The sequence below is a fragment of the Cryptomeria japonica genome, chromosome 7, assembly GCF_030272615.1.
Source record: "Cryptomeria japonica chromosome 7, Sugi_1.0, whole genome shotgun sequence".
Lineage (NCBI taxonomy): Eukaryota > Viridiplantae > Streptophyta > Pinopsida > Cupressales > Cupressaceae > Cryptomeria > Cryptomeria japonica.
Genome location: NC_081411.1, coordinates 779869174 through 779878410, shown reverse-complemented (window position 1 = coordinate 779878410; position 9237 = coordinate 779869174).

Genomic DNA, 9237 nt, shown 5'->3' with positions numbered 1-9237 from the left:
ATAACTGGTGCCACTACTAGAGGTGCCATAGGTAGATGGACTGACTTGGGCTCATGCTTAGCCTGGGCCTCTATACAATTAGGAGGCAGACTCCTACTTCGCTCCCTAGCTATAGATCTATGACTCCCAGAATTATAGTGCTCTGCCTAATGATCTATTGTTGGGAGTCTATCCTGAACTATTCCTATCAGGTTCTAAAGTGCAACCAAAATGTCTCTGTTGGGGTCAATTAGTTGTTCAGGAGGAGCTTCCTGATCCCCTTCTGGATCAGGCTCATTCTACATAGTGTCCTTGCGTGCCATGCAAGAATGTCTAGGACCCCTACCGTGCTTACGATCTTGTCGCATGATTGGTGGCATCCTTAATGATCAAAAAAATAAAGTAAAATAAAGTAAATAAATAAATAATTAACAATTCTTAAAGAAAATAATATTAAAAGTGAAACGTAATGGAGAAAGGTTCCTAGTGTTGGAAACCTAGCTCAGATACCAAAATGTCATGCCCAAACTTTTGGGCAAAATGGAATAACAATTGTTTTTTTTAAAACAACATAAATACACTAAATAATCTACATTAAAAAGTGGAATGAATAAGTTTTGTCTTAACTAAAGGTTAACTCACGATTAAATAGAATGGTTTCCTAAAGTTAATTTAATTATCTTAACCACACAAGCATTAACATTTTAATCTAGAATAATTCTCAAAAAAGTGTCATTATTACCATATTAAGTAATAAATTGGTTTAATCAAATAATCCTTAAATTATTAAACAAGAGATATTAATTATCTCCAATAGTATTTAATTTCGCTTGGATTAATTAAAATAACGTTAACTCTTAATCTATTGAATTTAAATAATGAATTGAGAAAATGTAAATAATGCGGTTTGGTTTGACTATAAAGTTATCTAAAACAATTATAACAATTGTCTAATAATTCATTTTTCCAAAATGTCAAATTTGATCCTCTACAAATATTAAATATCAAGTATTTAATATTTGGCCAATATTGGCCCTATAGTTTAAAAAATAATAACCCCTTTACTTTTAATAATTTTTTAAAAATAAAATTTTCGAAAGAAATTTAACCTAAACATCCACATTTATATATAGATGCATACTTATAAATATTTATCTATAATTCAATCTACATTAAGAACAATTACTTCTTAATTAATAATAGAATATAAAAAAATTCTAACATATTGTCTATATGAAAATGGGGGTTAACCTTTTCTAAATTTGAAAAGGGTTTCCCCCCTCTCAATTCTATATTCTTTTATTATCTTTAACTCCTAATTCTTACCCTAACTAGGGTTTTGAGTTTTAAATCTTTTAACTCATACTTTTATCTTCTCTTCTCTCCATTTTACCCTAACCCAAATTGAGTTAGGGTTTTTATGGAGCAACCCTACAATCTCTTTTTTTTTAAAATTCTCTTTATTAAGCTAACCCTAACCCAAAATTGGGTTAGGGCTGCTTGTTATTTATATATATATATATATATATATATATATATATATATATATATATATATATATATACATACATATATATATATATACATACATATATATATATACATACATATATATATATATACATACATATATACATACATATATATATATATATATTTTATGCAGGTGATGGGGGTTAATTAGGGCCAAAGAGCTTTGGAGAGGCCAAAGGGAAAGGGTGAAGTGGTGGCTGAACTATGGCTCACCATAATGGCAGTCGCAACCGTCCACTACAATTTAACCATAGTGGCAGTCGTAGTCGTCCACTGCGGCTAACCCACCGTGGCGGTCGAGCCATCCACTACGGCTTAACCCATAGTGGCAGCCAAGCCATCCATTATGGCTTAACCTATAGTGGCGGCTGCACTACACTATGGCATCCCATGAGGAGGTGGGGTGGGGTAGATCCCTCAGCTCCCCCATCTTGATTTTTGGTGTCACAACCCTCCTTTATCACTTTTTAATTTGATACAATTCTACTATATTTTTGGTTGAGCTATTGAAAATAATTGAATGAATATTATAAAAAAATATATATAATGGACCCACACACACACACTTGGAGAATATAATTCAAAAGGCATTATTTTTATTTTTATTTTCCCACTCCCAATTATGGCACATGTTGTAGGAGGAATTAGAAGCTTCTAGAGGAATCTTCAATGCCTTGCATGTAACTCCCCCGCTAGGTTTTAATCAATTTGCATGAGCCCAATATTGGAAAAGAATCTCATTCTTAATTAATTTCTCTAGATAGTGGAATTTAGGGATTTTTTCTATATATTGTATGTAAGTTTTCAAAAAAGGGAGTTGATTATGTTTTGAAAAAATTTCCCAAGTTTCCTTGTTGTTAGTAGCATGATCTTCTTTGGTAGTCTCATTTTCGTTGTAGGATTGTTAAGTTGTTCTTGAAGATTTCTTTCAAGTTGCAAGGAAGGATCTAAAAAGGATAGTTAGAAGATTGGAGAGGATTCAACATTGAGCTTCGATAAGCCAGGTTCTCTTCTTTTGTCATCTTTCATTTACATGTGAAAAAAAAATTGTATTATCAAAAAAATATAGCTTCTAGATCTTCCTTTATATAAGTTAGATTGCAAATCTTTTCTTCTTATTTAGGGATAAATATTGATAAAAGTACTTTTCATATAATGCATGTAAAAGATAGCTTTATTGTTTATTTAATTTTCTTTAGAAAAAAAAATATATATCAAATCTTGCTTTTGCTTTTCCAAAGATTTTTAGATTTGTGCAAAAATCATATTTCCTTTGTTTAAATTTCTTTCTCTGAGATTAAACTCTTCTTTGTGTGATTAAATGATAATCACTTGTGTATGAATCTTGTTCCTTATTTTCATTACTCTCGCTCTTGGATTGGAAATTTGAATGTTCATTTCTTTAATTAAATCTTACTTCCCTATGAATAATCTTACCTCTGTGCGAATACAAGCTTGATCTTCTGCATATAAAGTTATTTAAATATTTTTTTCTTTTTCCTGTGAGTTAAAATCTATTTCTCTCTCTCTCTGAATGTAGATTTGATCATAAATCTTAATTCCTTAAGAGTAGTCTTACTTCTCTGTGAACAGAAAAACATCCGGAAATAAAATATAAACTTAACTGTTTCCATTATTCTCTGTGGAAATAAAATATAAATCTGTCTCTGTGAATATTAGTTCTTGAAAATCTTTCTCTGAAAGCTTTGTTTATCTCACCATAATCATCTATTTTTTAGTTATCTGTACATTGTTGAAACGAATTAATCTCTCTGTGTTATTTCATCTATGTGATTAAATTCATATTCTCATAATAATATTCCTTTTGTACATATATCTTTTATTTATATTTATATCTCTCTTATATTTTTAAATAAACTAGAAATAAGAAAATAACCACACACACACACACACACACACACATATATATATATATATATTATTAAATTTATGCAAAGCAAAAACAAATATATAAAATAGTGCACAGAAAAGTACGAAGAAATCCATAGATTTAACTTTGTCTATGCATGGAATAGCGGGCCAATCGTAGGAGGGGGCAGAGTTATTACCACCATAGGGTAGTGGGGGGGACTACAACGGTCCCCTCATCACTACAGGCCTGCTCCCATAGGTCTGTAGTGGTGATGGGACTCGTGGACCCCACTCCCACTTGCCCTTTTTTCTTTTAAAAAAAAAACCACTATAAAAGTAAACAATGGCAAATTTGGACTTTGTAAATAATTTTTTTTATTTTCAAATTTTAGTTTAATAAAAATTTAACTTAGGTAAATTTGAAATTTATCATCTTTAGAAAATTTTATAATTAATTTATTTTTAGCAATTTTCTAATTGTAAATTAAATTGTATTAAATTTTATAATTGGAATTTTATAAAAACTACTTAAGATTCATTGGGTCACTTAGATGACATTTTGGACTCATTGAAGGCAATTAATTCATATTGATATGATTTAAACTAGATGTTTAAGCTAATCACTAATTTTGGGACTAGTGACTTTATAAGTGATTATTCTCATGATAGAAATCAACACATTGCATAACCTTGCATGTAACTTACACTATCCTTGCTTCATGTGAATCACTCATACATTATTTGCATTTATTAATGACAAAGTTACATTTTCTTCATCTCCATGCAAGTGACACGTTTAATTATTAATATGCAAAATTTATAATTGTCATTATTATGCAAGTTATATTTCAAGTTTTAATTTAGTTATGGTTTTTGTTCCACGTGGTTCATGAAGTAGTTGTTTCAATTAATTAAACTTTGCAATGTCCAATTATGTACGTTCAATTCATAATTATTTTCAAGCATGATTTTTTTCATAACTTCTTAGTTAGAAAACTAAATAAAGGAAGTCAGAAAACCAAAAACAAGTAGCATTTTGTATATACAATGCCTCTGGGTCACGCTTACGGGTAATGCCGTCATGTTGAACTACTGCACTTAATGCCTAATAAAGCTACACCAACGACGTATGTGGCATCATACCTATAAATCATTGGGGAGTAATAAGGGACACTTGGAAGTTAAAATCCAAGGGGCAGGTAATCCCCCTTGGATCGATAATCTAATAAGATAATCCTTAAATGATTTTTACATCCATTGAGTTAAACCATAGTAAACCCCCTTTAGGGTTGATTAAGTGAAATGCTTTTATGAAATTGATTTAATCTCGAAGAGTTGTTGTCGACTGACAATTGGGTCAAGGGTGACGCTTATGATAGGTATTAGAATCTAGTTGTTTTAGGCCACAAGCAATAGGCCATCTGGAGCCCTTTGCTTAAGTGCTACCACCATGGGTAGCAACCATAGAGAAACTATTTGGGACATTGACCCTAGAAAGGGTTGCATACCCACTAATTAGTTTACATCAAACCATAGAGTAGAAAATAGAACTACATACTTTGTGCCTTGATCCCATGCCGAAACGGGTATGTAGGCAGTCTAGGGACGGAGTTGTCCCTATAACTCAGGCATTCATGGGTGGGGTCTAGGCATGGTAAGAAGAAGGATTGAGTAGAATCCTAATTTGAAAGATAAGTATAATAGAAAGGAAAAAGTAATTCAATGCATACTCGAAAGGAATCTCGTATGGATTCGCTTGATTTCTCAAGGCTTTAAGCCAAATTCCAAGGCAGAATTCAAGCTTGTATTATGTTATTTTGATTACTCCTAAGGATGGTGACCTCGATGCACTCCTATTAGAGGAGTGTAGTACTTAGTGAGTGACTCAGGACTTGAATGGTCCCGATGAGTCTAAGCCTCTGGCCAGAGCACCTCCTATCCCAATTGGATAGATGCCTACCCCATATGGGTAGATGCCTATCCCATATTGGATAGATGAAATCCCCTACTCCATATGGACAGATGCCTAACTCGTATGGTTAGATGCTCATCTCGGATGGATGAATGCCTAATCCTAATGGATGGATGCCCAGAGTATGCGATTGAATCAAACACAAATGATTAAGTTAAACAAAATAAAAAAGTGGTCGAATTTTGTTGGGTTAAGTAAAGTGGGTTATTACATTCAGCATGGTAAAATCTTTTTTTTTATATTTATTTTTTTTGTATTATTAATACATATATATATATTATATATTATTTTTGTGTATGTATATTAGATTGTAAAAAAAATGCAACATGCACAAATATTATATGGCCAGAATATTTAGGACAAAAATGTAAGTTTATTATTTATTTATTTTTGGATAGCAGCATACCAGTCCATCTATATTTAATTTTTTTAAAGAATATACAATAGTTTAGAGGTAATTTTACGACTTTAGGCATGCACATTATATAATGCACACACACACACACACACACACACACATATGTAACTATGTTTCTATGATTAAATTTATATTTCAATAGCTTTAACTAGTTGATTTCAAATAAATAGTATAGAAGTAAATTTTATTTACAGCTCCAACTAATTATTTAAAAAATCCTCTAAAATAAATAAGATAGAGTGCAGTATTAATGCTAACTCTAAGATATCTAATTTATTTTTAATTTTTTGTTTATGCAAATGACTACTCTATTAACATTTCGATTTGCATTTGGTTTTCAATAGCAATAAGAATAAACTATAAATTTCATGCTTAATCTTTTTCTAGAAACATATCATTAAAGAAATAACTTCAACAAAGCATTCTTCACTCTACAAGAATATATACTTAAAAATAAAAATACATCTTTATTACATGTTAAAGCTAATCCAACAGTTACATTTAAAACACCATAGTTTCTTTTACCAAAAATAGGAAATAACTAAATCAAGCCCCTCATTTCTACTACATGAGGGCTTATCAAATATATTATTTTTCCTTTCTGTAACTAAATAAAATAATAAATTCTTTTTCTTTTCTGCAACTAAATACAATAAGAATTTCTTTTTCTTTTCTGCAACTAAATACAATAAGAAATTCTTTTTCTTTTCTGCAGCTAAAATACAATAAACAATAGCACCATTTCAGGTTCCCTTCCAATCTCTTCCCAAACAAACCGGCAAATAAAAGTTGTAGGTTGTGACCATGGAGGCTCACCTCCCAACCTAGGCTTACAAGAAGCCACCCCCAAGCTAGGAGAACCAAGGCTAAATAGGAGACACACAATCAATACACATACAAACAAGAAAACTCACAACATACACACTCCCAACCCAAGGATCGACAACATCACGTATGTGACTTTTCAAGTAGGGTGAAGGTGGGCCAAATACCTAGAGGATAATTCTACAAGCAAGAGAACATAATGCCATTGCAAGGCTACCAAAAAGCACATCCACAAGTTCCAAACTTATCCCAACAATTCCTTATGTCCACCAAGGCATACAAGCCTACAAACTCCTCTTATGAGCCCCATTGCATAAACAAAACACTATGCAACAAGGGTCCCATAATCCCTTGTAAATCACTCTCTTCCAAAGGGAGCCTCTACACTCATAGACTGTCAAACAACCCTTCACCCCTAGGCCACTCTACCCTCCCAAGGGTGAGTTTGGCCTTGAAAACTCCCAAAAAAATATCATAAAACCATAATATCACAAACACAAAAGGAAGAACCCAACATCTCCCTAAACATACCAAGAAATCAAAAATGGGAAACAACCACAACAAACAATCTCTTCAAAACTCAAAGCAACAACATGAGATAGTAAACCAACCAACCTTAAATCTGTCAAAAGGATGAATAGAATTTGTAGAAGAGCTGCTCAAATCCACTATATTTTTCCTCTCAAGACTTAGCCATAAATTTCCCAATCCAAGAACCAAACTCAAGAAAACCTATGTCTCCAAAAATGAAGAGTGGGTGATCAAACTTTTCCCTCCCAAACTATTCCCTAAGAAGACACTCCTCCCTCTTTCCAACCCTCTTGGGAAGGATGAAGGATGTTCATAGATTGGTCTTCCCAACACCTTACAAACTCTCTAGCCAAGGCACCTCAAAAAGGTAAAAGGAATGGGGAAGAGCAATGTCACTCATGAGGAGGGTTGTCTAACCTAGGTAGGCTCCTCAAAAATTGAAATTTGGCCAACGTGGAAAACTCAACTTTTGGGGTGACTAAACTTTCCCTAGGGGGTGGACACATGTCTAAATTTGGCCTTCATCAATAGGTACATCATATGGCCCGATAAAAATTCCCCTAACTTGACACTAGGAGTTAGTTTAACCCTCTAGAAACTCATCCAAAGTTTACCTATGAGTCAACCCTGACTTGACCTTTGAAATGGCTACCTATCCAAGACTTTCTTGGGACCATACTAGGATAATTGAAAAATGCATTGGTAAAACCAATTCCTTCCAAGGGACATGTCATTACCAACTCACTTTACAACACATGTGTCAAGTGACACTACAAAAACAATTACACATCACTAAAATATACATGGCAATGTCCCTTTTTGGGAATTAATAAATTAAACAATTTTTAAATGAAACACACATCCAAGCATAAACATTTACAAATTAAAACACATTTACAATCGAGGTGTTGTCTCTCTGAATAGACAACCCTTGGCTTCACAAACACACATAGGTCTAGGCTTGATTCTCTGAATAGTTTCCATGGTCACATGGAATAATTTTCCTACACATCTCACTTTGCACATGAGTAATTGCAAAAATCACATATAATATTATCATATGCAAAGATACAATTCAGACATTGCATACAATTTCAATTATAATAATCAATTTTCCAATTATCTAATAACATCCACATAAAATAATCTACTAAATGTCATCATCATAATCATGATGGAATTAAATCATTTATAGAGCATGCATCCATAATTTTCTAGCATCAAAACAAAGTACTGCAAATCAAAGTAAATGACATAATCATATCAATGTTATCCAAAACACTGGATCATATAAAATCTGTCCATAATGCATCAAAATATCATATCAATAATAGGTCCAACATGAAAATAATTGAAATGCTATGATGGCTCGGGGTAGGGTCTCATAGGAACCTTGACCATTTTCACATGAGTGTTACCATCAATGCTAAAGGGGGAGATTATTGGTAATTGGCATCAATTTGTTGGTTTCACTATGTTGCAATTGATGGAAACATGGTATTTTGTTCCATCTTCATGTTTTTGTTTAGTTGTATACCAACAGACACTTCACAGATACTACACTAGTACCAACACTGACACTGATAGGACAAAAGGTTTTCTTTGGTCACTAGCAATGCAAATCGACATGGTTTAGTAAAGGTTATCAATATTGGAGGCTGACATATCTTGGATCTGGCATCAAAAATTGATTTTAATGTTTATGCATTTATGTTATCTAGCCAAAATGTAATTTGATATTGTATATATCTTTGTAAGCTAACATAAGGCATGTAAATTTGTATAGGGTATATAAGATAGTTTGATAGATCCTTTTGATATACATATATAAGAGACATATGATAGGATATTATGGATATGTGAATGTAATATGATGTGAAATATATTAGAGAGATCATGTATGTGAAGAAATTCATGTAAGGGTTATTCTGGTAAAGGGTTTAGGGTTTCATACTGGAACAGACAGAGCTTAAATCGAAACTATATTCTGGCATAAAAGATGCTATCTAAGTAGTTCACACTTGTCCGAATTGTAGTCTAGAATTTTATGTAGTCAGTGAGGCTCCTTTTGTGATTGAGTAGTGTGATCTAGGCTATAAGCCTTCTT